We start from the raw sequence: 20,185 nt of genomic DNA, 5'->3' as shown, positions 1-20,185 counted from the left end.
ACTCACTGGGTGTCTGTGGTAGATTTTTAGCAGTAGGACTGTTATGGAAGAACATAACAATAAGTAAGGTACTTGTAGGGAAAAATGTTGTATGGAGAAACTTACCACAGTCAATAGAAAACACATTGAGGAGTCTTCCCATTGGATAGAGGAAGAAGTGTAGGATAGCTGTTTTCATCGCTGCAGGACAGGTTGAAACGACGACCATAACGGAAGGAGTGATTCAAATCACTGTGCATTGTATGTGCTAGTAACCTCTCCACAGTGATGACCCTCTATAATGTGTAAAGCATCAGGGTTGAAGTAAGAAGAATAAGGATGGTGCCCTAAAACACTGAAGTGGTCTCAACTGGTCAAGCCCCTGACAGGTTCAGACTCCACTAATCCCAAATGCATTGACTATGAACCTTTAACTGTTGTTGTATTTTTAATGTGTTGAGTCTGGTCCTGATGTCTATTTGTTATGATTTCATGACTTAAAAGAATAGTTCGATAAAAAAACTCTAAAAGTGAAAGCAGAGCAGATGTTCCTTACTTTAAACATGATTGTTAAAACAAGTAGCACTGGGACCTATGAGGAGTAAGATTGTAAGCCCCACAAAGGGCAGGACAAGGGACATGACAAGGGACATGATATAAATATGAGTGCTTTCACCTTCAGGTTCAGTTGCTATTGTGTGTTTTGAACTATAAGCAATAAATCTAACTCAAATACATCAGACCAAGAGAATTCATTCGATTATTATTTTGATTAAAGAGTTATTGAATAAAAGCACTGAGCTTTGTGATGGAGGGGCCTTGTCCTTTTAGGTTCGGGTGTGGGGATTTTCATTCCCACGACAAAACCCTGGACTTGGGGTTGAATGAACCTATTGCGATATACCCCAAATTTTGGGGTAAGTAATCAGACAATCATTAGGGTGCTGAAATGCTACGTGCATCTATTTATGCAGATTGAACTTCTATCTAAGATGAGATTGAAAAAGTAGGTTTCAAATATTTTTCAGCTTTGTCTAACCGTGCCTAGTGGCCGATATGCACCAAATTTGTACAGAACCTGTGTGGCTCAAACTACTGGCCCAAGTTTTGTGTTAATCGCACAGACCTATGTAAAGATATGACATCACTTCCTTTTTATTAGTACAAGTTTTTCCTTTATAATTTTTACATTTTTTGGAGTATCAGAACTACTTTAATAACTTGTGATCATGAGAGTACACATATAATACATGCAACATTTCTTGCAGATCAAACTTACAGCCTAAGAGTAGTATGGAAATTTTTTTTAATCATATTTCATGATTTTGAAACAGACTCTGTACAAACCAAAGCACCACTAGGGAGAAAAATAATTGCACAGAGTCTCAGTGGGGCATGATAAACTAGCAGACCAGGTTCTATGTTAATAGGAGTGACTGTTGCCAAGATAAGCAACACTTTATGTTTTGACTGCAACCTACAGGAAGTTGTTCCTTTATAACTTGCACAGTTTTTGGATCATCAAAACTCTTTTAATAACTATGGATCATGAAGGTTCATAGATTCTATGGGCAAAGTTTCATGCACATAAAGTTAATTTTCCGGAAAAAAATTATACGCAGAAAAGGGCCTATAATCACAAGATTCAGCTAAATTCACAACACATGGATATGTGATTTTTTTTAATGTGCGGTGTACAATGTGTGAGTAACTGGCCAAAATGCATTTACCTTGATCATAGTTCCACCTGTAGGTGGACATGTGTCATTTTTTTGTCTGACATGTGAACACCATTCTATATATCCCCTGAAAATTTCACTCACATCACTTTTACAGTATATGCTGCAGTACCAATTTTACCAACGGAAGAATAAAAATAAATAAATAAATAAACCTGAACGATCTTCCAGAACCTCCGTCCAATAAGGTTCCCATTGTAATTATAACCAGCTTTGCTGCTTGGATCCCTAATAAACCAATCAATAATATAAGAATAGTAAAATCAAAAGTTTCTTCCATTCTTTATGTCTATTTGTGTATTTGTAAAACCTAAGTAAGAACCTAAAGTTCATACTGGCTCCCTATTGCAAGGGTCTCTAGAATAACATGTTACCACTCCTTGAGCCCAGTAGTGTTGCTAACCGGGTAAAAAGGGAAGGTAATCACCTTCCCTTTTAGGGGTCCACTGTCTATAAAGATTCTACTGGGATGTACAAATAACAGCAATTAAGTGGGGCCCAGAGCAATATTGTTTAAAAATGCCTACACAATCACATTGTGAATTTGAATAACTAAAAAGAGAATGCTGTATATTTTCCAAGCAATTGTTCTAGGAATAGAGCAATGGTGCAGCACGGATACATCTTTGCCCTGAGCTGATATATTGCCACTTCCGAAACTATATTTCTGCTATGTTAATGTATTTATTAATTATCATTATGAGAACAAATTGACTGTAAATAACACCATAGCCACAAAATGATAATGTGGCACTCTTGGATCCTTGTAAGGAAATTGACTTTTTTCTCGAAAAGCCAGTGATCACTACAGAGCTGGAGATGGCAGGGATTCAGTGTCTTGCTCAGGGACACTTAAGCTTAGAGACATCCACATATGGAAAAATCTGAATTCAAACCAATATAACAAAAAATGTCTTACTCAGTCCACACACACATTCACATGCATGAATACACACATACCTGATTCCCTGTAGGTGTCGGCTTTAGATGTAGAACTTGTCTAGGTTAGACAATCAGAAGGAAAGCAGTCTGATACATGCACACCCATAGAGAATAATATATGCTACCACTTCCATTTGTCCAAACGAAACGTAATGGCAGCAATGTAAATTTTTCATCCAGTGCCAACATCTTTCTTCAATGCAAGTAGCATAGTGCCGTTTATGTAGCAAAAGTTGGGATGTGGAGGTAAGGATGGTAGATGGGTGTATATCAAATCATTGATGCATCTTTCCCACAGGAGACCAACGTTTGCTTCTTAATGCAGGCCATTTAATAACTGCAATCATGATCTTTCCCTTGCTTTAATAAAATGTTTTGCTTCCCTTACTTTAAACATACCCTGACCATCTCAAAACTTAATCATACCATAGAAACCATGTGCAGATATTGTAGAAAGAAATCATTATGAAAAAATTGGGCCTCATGCAAGAACATTTTTGTATTTTATCCTTAAACTGTCTCACTTTTTTCTATGAGGTTTGTTAGCAGGAGTGATCAATCAATCATCAATACAATTAATCAAACTGTAACTAGCTCTTTTCAGCTCAATAAATGTCACCTGTTCAGGCTATCTGTTCTGCTCCCTTTCTTGGCAAATTTCACTGACAAACATGTTACAGAAGATTAAGTGCATCAAGTCTTTCTGTCAAAAATCAGCAGAGAAAAAGCTGATCAAGTTTAGAAGAGTCATACTCGAGGACCATATCAAAGAACCTGAAACAATTAGAAAATCTTAATAGTACAACTGCCAACAACATGTCATCAAAACAGTGCTGTACTGTGACAGATATGGAGAGGAAATGGTATGACATGAAGTTAGATACTAAATTAAGTGTCTTTAAAAAACAGAGTGGTCAATGACTTTCATGAGAGGCAGTCATGGGAAGAGACATTCAGATTAAAGCATTATAACTCTTAAGTCAAACACTTAAGAGTTGACTTAAGTCAACTCCTGTGGAGTGGGCAGACTGTCTCTACATAACTCATACGATAAGTCTGGAACACTCGTGAATTTCATTTGTAGTTAACAGAAAATTCTAAATATGAGTAAATTGATGAATACCACAAATTATCCTAAATCATCAGGCCCATTGTCCAACATCAATCTTTTTTCTGGTAATAGGATTGAGATTACATTTGGTGATAGCAGCAACTTGGATTGCATTTAGCCTATAGTCATAGTTGCACCTATTCAAAATACAGAACCAGTTTTCCTGGGCAGCAGAAGTGGTGGTAGCCGCTCATTGTCTGATAGCACTTTAAATTGGGAGTGAAACAGACATGTGAGACTGAAAAGTTGTTCATAAAGAGATAATAGAGAGGGATGACATCTGCATGACTCAGCAGAAATCAACATCATCAGACCACTACTTCTTTTACCAGTATTCAACTGTCCAGGTTTTAGCCTGTACCCACTGCAGCGTTAGATATCTGTTCTTTGCTGACAGGAGCACATCTCAGTGTTTGACATTTTGTGCATTCTGAGATGGATTTTCTGCTCACCACAGTTATAAAGAGTGGTTATCTGAGTTACTGTAGCCTTTCTGTCAGCTCGACCCAGTCTGGCCATCCTTCTCTGACCTCTCTCATCAACAAGGCGATTCCGTCTGCAGAACTGCTGCTCAATGGATGCTTTTTGTTTTTCAGACCATTCTGAGTAAACTGTATACTCAAACCAGCCTGTTTGGCTGTCTTTCCCCATTGTGATGTTCGATGTGAACATTAACTGAAGCTCCTGAGCTGTGTTTATATGGTTTTATACACCGCACTGCTGCCACATGATTGGCTAATTGGATAAGCGCATAATTAAGCAAGTCTATAGGTGTTCCTAAAAAAGTGCTGGGTGAGTGTATACACATAGTCTTTTCCCTGTTTGTTTGCCTAAAATAAACTATTTCCAGCAAGGCAGGCTTGCAGAGAACAATATGGCCAGAATCAGGCTGGTTTATCTTTTTACAACAATAACCACAAGTTTTCATCATGCAAAAGTAACACATATATTCTCAATCAAAAGTACAGCATGGACATCAGCTACTGAGACAGGGCTTCTCAAATTTTGTCATTACCTCAAATGTCCAAGGTCATATGGTAGGAGTAATTTCACTAATTTATTTTAACTTTTATAATAGCATTCAGTTAATAAGATGCTGGTATGACTAAAACTCTTAATTAACATCGTCATTTTTATGTTTTCTGCAAAAGTGGGGATCATTTTTAGTGAATCGGCTACTATAACATTCATAGGGCTCTATTTTCCTGAAATAGTGCACAGACGCAAACGCAAGCAACATGTCCAGATGCAAACACAAAGATGCATGACCAGCAATTTTTTTTACAATTTTGGTGCCCACGGGTTCTGGTTCAAACCAGGTGCAGCACGACGGGGCTGTCAGTATGCTGTGAATGGTGGAATTAACCCGCAACTGGAATATCGGCAGGCTGGTTATACAGTTGTTATGCAAACAATTAGATTACAGGCAAATGAATTTAAATCAGCAGTTTGCCTCGTCTCTGCATGTTTGAAAACAGTCATCCATGTCTTAAAATTACAAAAAGCATAAACACATGTATTAGGAAAGTATCAGTCCTCATTTATCCAACGGAAACAAAAATTAAACAGCCCTTATATTTTTAAACTCACAAAATCAAAATAGGGTTTGGAGATTTGTGTGTGCGCTTCTGCCTAGTATAACCACAAAAATTACCCTGCGTCTGCGATAAGAGGTGGTCTAATCAGGTTTTAATGTAAATTTATTTTTGTGCCAAAAAGAGCACCAAAATTGCACTGCATAAACTAATCAGTATAAACGAAGCCCAAGTCGTGCTTCTCATCCCCCACTGTTGAAAACATCCGGAAATTACCCAACAGGGGCAAACGCAAAAAAATAGACCTGTCAAAATGCATCCTTTTTTATCCATGCACACACACAAACACACATTCAAAGCTATAATCCCACAAACAGATCAACCATCTGTGCAGTGCCGCCAGCTGTCCTTTGTGTCCTGAGTCATGGAAAACTTCACAGAGTTTTATCAAGGTATGCAGGATAGGCCCTGAGTGGCCACACATCAGACAATACACTTCACACAGACTACATCACCTGCATGCTCAGCTGCTGGTTTCTATGTACTGTCTATATATATGTACAGCATGTGTGTATGTTTGTGCACGTGTGTATGCAAATGAGAGTGAGTCAGAGAGAGATAGGTGGGGGGGTAATGGAGGGAAGAAGGCAAAGAGACCTTTACATTGAAACTTCAAAAGCATCATTGCAACCTCATGGGACTCTCCTACTCCCCCTTCTCATCTGACTCCTCTGCACCCCTCATATCTGATTGGCTGTACCTCGAACCGGAGCAAGCTTTACCTTGACATCAGTAACATGTAGGAGGGAAGAAAGGAGGGAGCCTAGAAAAATTGCATTTTTTGGCTTCCAAACAATGAAATAACTATTCATTAATTCTTCTATAACCATCCTTCCTCCTAATGAAGCAGAATTTGCATTTACAGTAGGCTAAAGTGACATATACAGATTCAAATACAGTATTTCAGTATAACTGATAACTGTTGTGAATCCTATTTCTCATAATTTTTTTGTTAAATTAGGACTAGTCTCAAAAGTTCCATGGAGCCGGCAGTTTCCAGTGACAGGGACTTTTACCAACTCCTGAGGGGAAATATCTGGCTCTTTAACTGCTAAATGCTCCACTATTTTCACCAGCTAGTTGCTATCTGTATCTTTCTGCTATTTGGTGCTGAGCAGGTAGTATACTGTGGGTTTTTAAAACCCTTTCACGGACAACAGTTCGCCTGCTGAGGCTGGAAACGACACTATGAGAGCAATGATAGTGAACCAAAACAATGAAGTTGAGGCTGTTTTGGATCCTCTCTAGTTCATGACTGGAATACAGTCTGCAGTTGTATACAGCCTATATAGTAGCCTTCATAAAAAGGTTTTGAAATTAGAGGTAGATTTAGATACATACTTATGAGATGACAGCAAGCAAGGTAGTGCAAGATAATCTTGCATTTATCTACTTTTTGAGCAGGCTTTAGCTACTTTCCGTTAAAAATTATTGGCAACACATTTTGCAAAGTTTGGTGAATGATTTTCCCTGTGCCTCCCTGTGTGACAGGGCGTGTAGCCCTAAAGAAGGAAAAAACAAATCGGTATTTCAGCTACCTGTTTCCTTTCTTTTGCATACATGCAGCAAGTGAATATGGTTAACAAATATGGTTAACATTGAGAAATGTGAGCAGTGGGTACAGTTCTTTTATTCACAAATTAATGGTTATCGTTGCTGTAAAAGTGATAAAATATTAAGAAAGACTGTACTCATTTTATAATTTCATTACAATCCCCCTCAATTATTATAATTTAGTAAATGGGGAACCTATGATGTGAGGAATTACTGATAAGATAATATCGTGTCATGCAGTAGATGTGAACTGTTGTCCCACCACATGCCAGCTAAATGGTTATCATAAATATTTATGAAATGTTCAGAATATTCTGTGCTTGAATCTACAGTGAGTTAACTTCCAGCAGGCAGGCTGACAGCTGAGCTTATATTTTTCGAGAGAATTCACACAATGACACTGCAGGGTTTCAGTTTGCAAATGTCTGCATTCAGTACTTATAATGCAGTTTGTGAAAAGTTGTATTTTAAGAGAATCGCCCTTATATATGAACATATGGAGGGATGAATACTAAAGTCCTAAAAGTAGCATCTGGGTGGACAGGGGGTTGGATGGAGGTAGCACCTAATGGACTGTTTGTACAATGTTTGGAAATTCTGCTGCTTGTCATATTTTTCTCAATACAATGAAAGCAAGCTTCTATGAAAACCATGCAAACCGCTGCTGTATGTTACTTGCATTGCATATATTATCTTTTATTACAGTTTGTGTTGTCTGTTTGCTGACAACATGCTCTTATAAAATCAGCCAGGTGTTGGCAGATGAAGTGTACACTGTGTAATACCTTTTCTTTCGTATGTGTACACCACATCCGTTTCACAGTCTAGCTTCACCTAGGCACTGTAAATACATAGTACATGCTGCTGCTTATTTAGGACACTGGAGGGGTGGATGTATACTGTATGTGTAATACTATCAGTTACAAAGGTGTTTCATCAGTCAAGCAAAATTAACAGGCTTTTTAAAATATTTTTACCCCATCTAATTCATTCATGTTATTGATTTAAACCCTCAATCACTGTTATTCCTGAAATGATTTGTATTTTACACATTTCTGGTGACAAGATTGATGAAATCCATGGTTTTTCTAATGCTTTCCTCAAAAACTTTTATAGGTTCTTCAGAGACACAAGTGTTGTATTTTTTGTCATGGTATGCACATAGAAGGTAATAGTAGATAACGTGGTAATGGTAAAGTGAAAACCCCTTCTCTAACCCAAACCATCATTCAGATTATTACAAGCACCAATAACAGCATAATTTACTGAACATTTCATGTGAAAAATAGAACAGAGTCTCAGAGACAATAATGTTCTTTTATGTTGACTATAACCATGGAAATTTGGGCTGTTTCCAGTCTAAGTCATGTGGCACACTATTAATATTAATTTCCTGCTGAGCCTAACACTGGTGTCTATTTTCTTGTCAAAGACAAGTTTCCCCTTCCCCCTCTTCTTCTCTCGCTAACCTCCTTTCCTGATTCCCCCTCATTATTTTCTGTCCTTCAACTCCCTCCTCCCCCTCGCTCACCCTGTCATATCTTACCTCCTCCCCATTTGTTTTTTCACCTTTGTCTCCACCTCTAAGGGTCCTCTTTCCTGGCAACAGTGTGTGGGATCAAGGCAGTGCTGTTGTTTGCATATAAGCACATTATTCTGACACAAATTGCATTTACACTGTTCCTGCATGAGAGATCACACAGAAGATATCGCATATGTACAGCCTTTTATCAGCAACAGACTGGATGTCCTTGTTATTGTTTTGATTTACTTACTGTCTAGCAGTTGCATAATTTTCTTTTTATAATCGGAAGCACATGCACAAGTGTAACTCTGTGTTTCGAATGCATGCATTTGGTTGTTTTTAAGCAAAAGATGGACTTTCTATGAATACAATATGTGAAAAAACTTTAATTTCTTGGAAAAAAATTATGGGAACAACTATTTAATTATTTTCACTCAAACTTGAAAAATGTTTCATGATGTATTAAGGTAAGTCAAGTTGATTAGTCCAAGTTTTAGCATATAACAATAAGCTTGTCCCGCTGAAAGAAAATTCATTCTACATACAGACATGGCTTTATGTTCTCATGTACGTGATGCCCCAACCTTCCACACAGTAGCTAATCATGGCAAAATAAGAGAATACAGAATTGTCATTCACACACAACCATGGAATTCAGCTTGGGCAACACGACCACAAAATAGCTTTATTTGCAGATGGTGTAATCCTTTTTCTTAAAGATTTAAATAGGTCAATTCCATCACTACAACACCTTATTGAAACATGTAATTAAAAATTTTAATACTATTCATATTTTTTTATTCCCCTTTTATGCTGTTGTTATAATAATCCATGGAATGCATTGATTGCTCACTGTTCTGATGACCTTCAGGGATAAAACGGCCCTGCAGCTTCAATGGCACAATTTCTATGTGTGTCTTATTTCTTTGAGCAGTTACATAGCAACCCTTCCCTTCTGTATTCACTAAAGGGTATAATTGATTACTAAGTTTTGTGCTTTTTGCTCATTGCAATACACTGCTCATTGCTGTGACATTTGATCTCTGTATGCTTGAGACCATCTGCAGATGATGAATTAAACTTACTTAAGACAAGAGTTGACTACTAGTACTATATGAAACGGAAAGAATTGCCACCACAAACATTTGGGGAGATATCAGGATATAAGGTAAATAATAGTAAATCACACATCATGCTACTTGTAAGAAAAGAAAGGGAAAAGCATAATGAGCTCATAGTCAAGTTTATACGCTCCAACAATTTCATAAACCTGGGCATAGAAAAGACAAAAAAGAAAAATTGTCTTGATTAACTACAACCCCATTTTGGAGCATGTGCTGCTAGAATGATGGACAACACTGCCCATTTCCTTATCTTCTAAAAATGAACATGATTAATAAATTACTTTATTTATTTCAGAATATACCATTGGCCCTGCAAGAAAACATCTTCCAGAGATTAAAAAAAAACATTCTCTAAAATTGTCTTTGCTATAATTCTAAATGATAGGGGAGGACTTCACTGTCCCAACCTACAGTGGTACTACTGGGCAGCCCAATTGCGAACGATTACGTTCTAGCTCTCAAAAGAATTCCTTCCAGCCAGGGCAGATTTGGAGACATGCTCTGTGAAAACAGACCTATTGTTGCATCTATACATGTACTCACCCGGAGTGACAGAACTGAGGAAAGCAACGAATAGTCGCAGTGTACTGAATATGATAAATGTGTTGTATGACATCCAAAAATATTTGAAAACTTATCAGCCTTTACCCAACTCACTCTGATCTGGGTGCAAAGCTGAGTTTAAAACTGGAAGAGTGGACGAGGCTTCCGCAAGAGGGGACTGAAGAAAATTGGCAATTTATACAAAGAGGGGAAGCTCATGGCGTTTCAGGAGATAACAGAAAAGTGCATCATAGCACAGAGACAGCACTGGTAGAAGTTATAAATGATCTTCTAATTGCATCAGACAAAAGACTTGTCTCCATACTTGTCTTGTTAGAACCTAGTGCTGCTTTTGCTGTGGAACTATCTTCCAGTTTGGGTTCAGGAGGCAGACACCCTCTCCAGGTATAAGAACAGGCTTAAAACCTTCTTTCTTGATAAAGCTTATAGTTCAGGCTGGCTCAGGCTTGTCTTGAACCACCCCCTAGTTATGCTGGTCTAGACCGCCGGGGGGTTCCCATGATGCACCAAGTTCCTCTCTCCTTCTCTCCCTCTCCATCCATTCATATCCCATCAATGCTTGTTACTAACTTTTCTTCTTTTCTCTCCCGTAGTTTTGTGTTTTAACTTCTCTCTCCTCTCTCCTCCCGTTGCTTTCTGCAGGTATTTCTGCCTCTGGAGCTGCATAGCCTGGATCTGTAACTGAACAACCACCTACAGCCCCCATGATCCTGTTCAGCATGCACTGCTTTAATTATTATCAGCATAATTTTTATTGCTATATTTACTCTGATTAGTCCTAGTTTCATTATTAGCCCTATTATTATAATCATTAGATTTATTATTAGTCTCATTATTATTATACATCTTTATGTGGAACCTGTATTGTGCTATGTTCTCATTCTTCCTTCCACCTTCCTGAGAGAAAAATTAATTTTTTTGATTGTAGCATAAGGCTGCAAAATATGATAAAAGTGGAGGGGTCTGAATACATAAAATTGGTAAAAACAAAGAGGCTTGTTATACTGGGTGAATTGAATATGGAATGGAATGGCAACTCATCAAAATCATTGAAAGCAACTTCAAAACAGCTTGGTCTTTATCAACTACTTATGGAACCGACTAGAATTTGTAAAACCTGCAGTTGACCTTATATTTAAAATATGCACTGTCTGGAGAAACCACCACGATATCAAAGCGCTCACTTATTTTTGCTGTAAGAAATATTGTCAAAACCCCGAGCAGCCACACTTGCAACTCTGTTTCAACAATACCACATTCAAAAATACCTCAGTTAAATGCTGATATTATAGATGTTGATTGGAGCAACTAACTGTCACTTTAAAACCCAGAACAAATTCTGGCTCAGTTGTATGACAAAGTGGAGACAACACGCAAAAAATATACTACTGCCTACAAGGTACAGTCTTGGCAGACTAAATTACCATGGACAAATTCTGAAATTCTGCAACGACTCAACAGAAGAGTCACTCTCAAGACACATCGTCAATAACACTGGAAAGTAAAACACATTCATAGAGATCAGAAAAAAATGTACTACTGAATTACACAACGCTAAGGCTTTCTATTCTCAAAAGCAAATTATTCAAATTGCTTCTAATACTAGAAGATTAAGGCAGACTCTCAAAGTTTGCCATAAGGTCGTAGTGAAAATGAGAAGAAAAATAAGGACAATATTAAAATTTCTCTACAAAGTACTCTTATCACTGAGATTATTTTGTTACATCTGTTAAAGAACTAGCATCTCATTTTGATACTCCCTTTTATCCCCCACCTGAAGTGGTTTCTCCTTTCACTTCTCTCCAGTTTTCTTTTTTCGAAAGTACACAGAATGAGTTGTCTGATACCTTGAACTCTTTAAAAAATTCTCATGCTTGTGACATTTAAGGTATAAATATGCATTTATTTAAGACTCATGCTGACAGTTTTATGCCTCTTTTCCACCATCTGATTAATCTCTATCTTTCCCTCCAACTGGAGGGAAAGATAGAAATGGTGGTGGTGGTGATGGTGGTTAAAATCAGTCATGTAACATCTCCCCCTATAACTTGTAATATGAGACTCCCAAAATGCAGCATTTTCTTTTGTACATGTGTGAAAATAATCCAACTGTCTGCTAGATGCTGATGACACTGTAATATTTCTTTCTGACTCAAATCCTGATGTCATAAAATCAAAAATCTCTCCTAATCTTCAATCTTTACATGACTGGTTTAAGTCTAATTATTTAACTATCAATGTCAAGAAAACAGAATGTAAGTGTTTCCATTCCCCTAAGAAACTTATATCTATATCTGACCCTATTCATTTTGCAAATCATTTGCAAATAATCTAGCAAAGAAACCGAAACGGAAATTGTACGTTTTTAATAAGATCAGACCATATCTCACTCAAACTGTTTTATACACACATCTTCATGCAATCCTTCTTTCAACAATATCCTATTGTATTCCCGTCTGGTCCCTTACCAGAAAGGAAATCATTGAACCAATAGCAAGACTAAACAATAGAGTTTATAAGATCCATGGCAATGTGATCCATGACCCACAACTGTACTGCACTTTCACATTCTAATGCCCTGACTTTTCAGAACTACACATATAACATAGCTATCAAATTTTACTTTCATATCCATCCCAACACTTACTGCTTCACTTCCAAAACACAACACAAGACAGGAACACATCACTAGATCAGTTTCACATGCACTTATTCCAGTACCTGCTTACAAAAACAACTATGGACAGAAATCATTTTTTTTCATACATATACTATAATCTGGTTTGAGATTCCATATTACATTAGAGCAATAACCTCTATTACACATTTCAAACAGGCATATAAACACTACCTGATGGAAAGACACACTTGCAACCACTGATTCAACCCACTTACACCATTTTACACTCCACTGAAATTTCCTCCTCTGTAGTGTCTGTATTTTAAATTGTTGTGCTTTTTCTACTGATTGTTTCTTTCTGTGCTGCTGAACAGGAACCTGCTCTTATCAGTTTTAACTGAGTCAGGCCAGTTTAAATTTAACACAATTTTACATTTAATTGTTTCCTATATGAATAAATAAAAGATAAGAAGATACTTTCGAAATGCACCGTATAGTCCTGTTTGAAAGTATTGGATGGATGTGCGCTTTGGGGCGTTGTCCTGCTGAAAGACCCAAGAACCTAGTTTTCTGACCGTGGGTAAAACACATTTCGCTCTAAAATGCCTTGGTAATGTTCTGATTTCATCATTCTTTTGATATATTCAATGCCTCCAGTACCAGAGGCTGCAAAGCAGCCCCACAGCATGATAGAACCTCCACCATGTTTTACTGTAAATAGGGTGTTCTTTTCCTTACGGGCTTCAATTTGCTCCCCATAAACAAACTGCAGTCTCAAAGAGGTCTACTATGGTTTTGTCTGTTCCAGAAAGACTGTGGCTTATTTATGAGAGTTTTTGCAAACATTATTCTTTCCTTTTTCTACCTTTCATTCAATAGTGGTGTCCTCCTTGGCTTTCACCCATGGAGCCCTAGTTGGTTCAGTGTATGGTACAGGCTGAAACCATAACTCCAGATTGCTCCAGGTCAGACTGAAGCTCTTTTCTTCGAAAATCTGCATCCACCTTTGCAGATTTCTCTCGATGAGTTTATTCTAACTGCTAGGTCCCTGAAGCGTTTCAACATTTTTATGAATGTAAAACTTTGTGATAACATTACAAACTGTCGAGGAAGGAATTTCAAGATCTTTGGCCATTGCCTTATAGCCTTTGAATTGTTATGTTTTTTGATAATAGCATTTCTGATACTCTCGAACAGCTCTCTTGTCTTCGCCATTGTGAAAAAGAAACTGGAAACAATCAGCCTCTTTTTATGCTTAAAAATCATCATTCATTGGTTAATTCAGGTCATGTGAACACTTAAAATCTTATTTTGGTTGAGGAACAAATTTAAATTCATCAAAAGGGTGCCAATAATTGTGTTAATCGTACATTTTATGTGTGTATTTTTATTGCTCTTTATTAGACGAAAACAAATAGACCAAGTTTTAAGAATGGATTAACAAAATGGCTTCATGTATGGTATTAGAAAAGAAAACTTGATATTCAGAAATAGACAAAATGTGTCTGAGGAAATCTGGAAACCTTTATTACATTCCTCAAAATGACAACAATTTTATAGCTTCTTAAAAAATGATATTCATAAATATCACATTTGAGACAAGAATGGAACTGATAGTACTACCTCAAGTGTAGACATAATTTTATGTGTTTCTAATTTATTTGTTTGTATATCTATTTTAGTACTGCTGTGTTGTTGCTGATTTTTTTTTTCTTTTTTTTTTTGGTGTTAAATTACACCAACAACAACGTATAACTAACAAAAGACAAAAATGTGTAAGGTTTTGTTTTTGTGTTTTTTGGTAAAGGTCTGGGGAAATTAGGTGGGGGGAGGGGAAACAAATTTTTGTCATTGTAATTTGTACTGATAAAGGAAAACTAATAAACAGTGTTTACAAAAAACAAAAAACAAAAACACACCTCATCTAGTAGAGCTCAAGAGACATGTAGAATCAGTGCCAAGGTGCATTGAAGCTGTTCTGCTGGCACATGGTTGCCCAACACTTTACGAAGACACTTCATGTATATATACATCCAAGACTTGGCAATGAAAATCATTCATATATGCAATAAAAGATTTCAAACAATGTTGGAATTTTAGAAAAATATTTATTTTTAAAAAGCCATAACACATTTTAACTTTTTCAATTCATAAACACTATAAAACTTGGATCAAGAACAGCAACAGCATGATTACTATATTATTAATACATGATTTTTGGGATTAGGCCGTTAACGGTCCCCTCATCAAAAAGCAGGAAACTTTCTTCATGTATTGCCTGATCTGAAAGAAAAAAAGACACAAAACACAAAGGCATCCTTTCATTTTTAAGACATTAAAATTGCACAGTAACCAGGGTCTGAAGTTAACACTTGCTTTCTGCCAATTGCAGGTCAATTTACGTGCCACTGTGACAGGTTAGGCTTTTTAAAAAATTGTTTTTGTTTATATTTATTTTAACAAATCTGTCTATTTCTGTAGCCACAACACTCACGACATTACACAACTTCGTCATTGTTAATTTGAAAGAGACAGAGGTCAGTGTTGTGAAACACTAAAATTTTCTATGCAGCCTCTTTCCTCAACATTGTAGTTGCTCCTACTAGTTCTGCAGTCTTGGGGTGAACCTGATGCTGTGGTTGCATTCATGTGGAAAAACATAATACGAATGCTTTTGCCTAGATATGATGGAGTTAACTAAGGAGCTAGTTTTTATTTGTAGTTTGCAAGATGTGGCCTAGGAAATGAGCAACAATACAATACATACTACAAATACGTCAAGTTAAAAAAACAAATATATAAAATAAGAGACATGAAATATAGGAGCAGATGATACATCTTAAGTTTGTATCTAAAAGTAAGATAATCAGTACGACAAGTAGGTAGACTGTATGTGTGAATTCAATCTCAGTCATGAATATGGTTGTCAATACCAAATTCTGGCAGTGTTTAAGTAGCTAATATGTTGCTATGTAAAGTCAATATGCTGTGGATGCAGGGAACATTACAAAAAGAAAAAAAAGGTAGGCTATTTAAGTGAAAAATGAAAAATTATTGGCTTATCTTTAAAACTACTATCAGGTCTGGAAGCTGCCATTCTGTTAATTTTCTCTCTGACAAAGCTCTCCATTAAGAGGCTATAGTCAACCTGAAACAAAAACACAAAGAGAAAAAAGGTTTAACGTAAAGGTTTAACATGAAATAAAGTTACCATGATTGCTAATACTAGCTACCTAAATACTACCTATGCTATCAAGCTAGCATTACTGTTAACATAACAGTTGTTCAGTTTCATTCATCATTCCACCATCTTTGTACCTATCTCGCCACTGACTCAGGTTAACATTCTACGAAGAAAGCTAATATCCAACATTTTTGCAGCTTTTTGCTTTCTTAGACAGGTGGGATTCTTTGGCTAGCTGGACAAAAACACTTAGGTCAGCTAAACTATCAAGCTATATAGCTTAGCATGGATGAAAAGTTGGTGTGCAACATGGTCTAACGTTACACAGACAGTGATAGTTTTTGCTCATATGTGACTTAGGGAAGTGCAAAAGTGTATACAAACCTTTTCTTTTATTTTATTTTCCCCTTAAATGCAAAGTGAAGATGTACTACTTCATGAGTAATTGGGGAGCCAGAAAGAGAAGAAAGTTGACAAAGTGGCTGGGTAGATATGTGAATTTGGAGGAGGGGCGGTCTTGTCTCCTATGTGTCAACCACCACAAGGGCTGACCCAACCGCTAAACCAGCAGTTTGGTTACACAGAACTACCCAGCTCCCTGGAAATAACCCAGAAAATGGCTTAACAGGTTCAATCCCGTGATTGGGTAGATAAAATAACCCAGTCTTTTTGTGTGTGTAAGTAAAGAGCTGGTTGACACAGTTATCATCAAGCAGACAACCATCTAAAACTGTAACCTGTTCTCTTTGTTCTCTTTGTGACAACTTCTGAATATTGTTCTCAACAGGGATGCAAACATTATTTTAAAACTCACTGATTTGATAATTACCTCATGACACAAGTGAAAAGCAGCCAAAGTTGAGTTTTGAAGACAGCATGGCAATGATTTTAAAAAATGCCCTCGGGACTTTAAAATAAACAGAGTCTATTACGTGCTGTGCTCATCCTCCATCACCTACTCATTACTACACTTAGGAAGTGGGAGAGAGAGTGAGGGGTGAGAGAAGAGGAGGAATGGAGGAGAAGAGAGGAAAGGGATGAGACAAGCTCAAAAATAAAGGAAGGAAGATCTAATGAATAACACACATACACACATAGAAACACATACAGTTGATAGGAAAGAACAAGCTTTGTCATCTTTATGGGTTGCAGCTTTCCAAAACCCATCAGTACACAACACATTCTACTGAGACCAACAATGGAACGTGTCCATATACCCGCCTGTGTATGTGTCTGAGGTGAAAACTATCAAATAAGTATGCCAACATGAAGAACCACAGCCAAACAAATAAATCAGGACTACCATGCCGTGACTGTGCCAGTTTGAGTGAGCTGTATAGCTGTAGAGGGAGAAAGAAGAACTCTGGTCATCCTCTTGCTTCAAGACCTAAGGCATCCAAACTGACACACACAGTATGTAAGAGAGTAAAAATATGGTTCCTAAATTGTGTACAAATACAGTAGCTTATAAATTATGTGAATTTGACCAGATCTATGAAAAGGGAAAATTGTCAGGTCAGGCATTTGGCAAAGAGGTTCTCTCTTGCCGTTTTTATTTGTTTTAGTTCTGGAGCTACGATATAATGCTTGTTATTTTTGTCAGGTACCTCATACATTGAGGTAGGGTTGAGCAGTATGATGACATATGTATATTACTGTAAGATGATAGCGATATGTCAGCATACTTTGCATACCATTTTTTCTGAGGTAGATATCTACAAATTGGTTTTCAGTTTATAGATAATTGCAGAAAAATACATATTTACATATTTAGTCACTAACTTCAATAATTAGGGCTGTATTTCTTAGATCCTATTTGGTAATATGCACTACTAAAGCACAATATCAGTATAAATGTTGAGGGTCTTAAAGGCCATGCACACCCACACAGGTGTTTTTAATTTATTAATTTAATTTGACCCCTAGTTATGTTGAAGCTGGGTGGAGCTGTGCTTGAAATTAAGTGACGTGATCTAACTCTATCAGTTAATAATGGTGTGAATTGTCCAAACGTAACAGTTGCAACAAAACTCACATGGGAGTGAAGGAGCTGTCATTCAGTAGTATAACCTGTACTCGCACAGTCAAGAGAGGGGCTCTGTGTCAACACAGGCACTAGAAGAAAAGTCATGGGATCCCCAGATTTATTAGAATAACTGCGTGGAAAACATGAATGTCTGACAATTTTGTGCCAATCCATCTAAAAGATGGAGATAGAGTATGGATGGTCAAGGTGGGCATCTATTTCTGAAACTCTTTTGCGCTAACTTGAAAAACTTTTGCATTTCCTCACATTACGTTTTGCATTCCTTCACAATACTTTTGCATACCCCCTCATCCATAGGAACAGTTAGTGTGTCCCCCTCATCCATAGGAACAGTTAGTGTGTTGATTCTTTCCCATTATAATACACTGAAGTTTAGGGAACCTTTTAGCAGACACTATAAAAAGAAAATCTGATGTGACATCTTCATTATGCATTTATTGATCATATCTCCTTTAAATAAGACTGGACATTGACAGTATACAGCCACTGGCTGTGAACACAGCTGAAGCTGCTCTGCCTGGCTGTGGTGGTTGAATGCGTGGCTGTTTACTTTATATGGTTATTTCTCAGGCTATGGCTTCATATTTGGTTTAATCTGTGATGCTATAGATATGGCTACGATAGCTGTACTGCATCGTTAAACCACATGGGATTTGAACCAACAGTGCTTCTATAAGATAGGTCAGCTGTGTTACCGATATACTACAGGAAGTCAGGAATACAGTGGCTTCAATAAATTGCGCAGCCATCAAAACCATGTCATTTACTGCACAAACACAAGCCCTGCATGTAGGTGGTGTTACACCTATTATAAATTAATGTGTTGCATCCATAATTATAACAACCAAAGCACAGTGACATCAGTGGCCAAAGCCATGTCATCCCAGGGCTACAGTCATAATCACAGCTAAAGTCTTTCTCAATCAGTGTAGAGAACTATGTTAACTAGCTTTGTTATCTAGCTTTACTAATCTATCAATTGCAGTGATACAAAAGTGGCATGCACCTGAGCGAGCCCCAGCGGAGGATGTGTGACTCAGGCTGTGGTCTCAACCAGTAGTGGTCTAATATATAATACATAATACTATATCATAATTCAGCTCAGTCTTCTTCTATGGATCAGAGGCAATGCAAAACGCACTGTTGGGTAAAACTAAGTATTGTGAGGGGATGCAAATCTTAATGTGAGGGTGTACAAAATTATTGCGAGGTAATGCAAATCTAGTTTAGAAAAAAACAATCCCACTGTTATTGTGGTTCTGTTATGTTGAGATATTTCACTAGATAAGTGAAAACTTTGACTTGCTAATTGAGCTATAAGAAAAGTCAGGGGTAACGATTACATTAGGATTTATCCTTTGTGCACCATGAACAGCTGTACCATATGTCACCACTGTCTGTCAAATAGGTGTGGAGATGTTTCAGGCTGGACAAAAATGGTTGACCGATCGACCATCCAATAGACTGACCTTGCCATACCCAGAGCTATGGCATAGCTCTAAGTGTGGCACAGCTCTAGGTATGGCAAGGTCAGGTACCAACCATCTATTAGCTATACCACATATCCTTGAGGGCCATGGTAGGCCTGGAGCCAATCCCAGCTGACATTAGGTGACAGGCAGGGTACAACCCGGACAGGGTGCCAGTTTATCAGAAGGCTGTTTGGTCAACAGGGGATGTCAGCTAATTTTTAGCAGGTTAATCCAGCCATGGTTGTACAGTACCTGAAGTATCATCACAAAGACTGCCAGTGAATTGCAAGACCATAATATTGTGCTATACTTGGCTTGTGAAAAAGTAACATATGACCACACAACTATGGCTTGAATCCGTTTATATCAAATTCTTGAGGATTAGGCTGCATTTCTCACTTATAATCAATAATGTTGCACAACAAAATGCAGCTAATGCAGGTGTCAAATAAATATATCCTGAGTGGCTGCAGATTTTGATGATATACTGATTTCATCATAGGTGTAGAAGCTGCCTGATTCCTGGCTTTAGAGATGTTTTTTCATTGAAATAAATCTTAATTGGAATGGCATACATCGGTATTTAAATTGGGTGGTATTCTCCTTTAAGCTGTACTGTGATAGCATGTCTACAGCTACCTCCAGTGATCCCTGCACAGTAGGTCACAGCTGCAAGGACAGTGCATCTGGATGTGTGTGTGTGCATGTAATATTTGTTGCTTTGTGTTT

The 20,185-nt window shown here is 37.4% G+C and overlaps 1 protein-coding gene across 2 annotated transcripts in view; it reads right to left on the bottom strand.

Moving 5' to 3' along the window:
- Nucleotides 1–20,185, bottom strand: part of cnih3 (cornichon family AMPA receptor auxiliary protein 3) — a 98,918-nt gene that overhangs the window by 37,751 nt on the left and 40,982 nt on the right. The window lies entirely within an intron of this gene.

The sequence above is a fragment of the Xiphias gladius genome, chromosome 4 (genome assembly GCF_016859285.1).
Source record: "Xiphias gladius isolate SHS-SW01 ecotype Sanya breed wild chromosome 4, ASM1685928v1, whole genome shotgun sequence".
In the NCBI taxonomy this organism is placed as follows: Eukaryota; Metazoa; Chordata; class Actinopteri; order Istiophoriformes; family Xiphiidae; genus Xiphias; species Xiphias gladius.
Note: the sequence above shows the minus strand (reverse complement) of the source record. Positions and strands in the feature narration are given on the sequence as shown.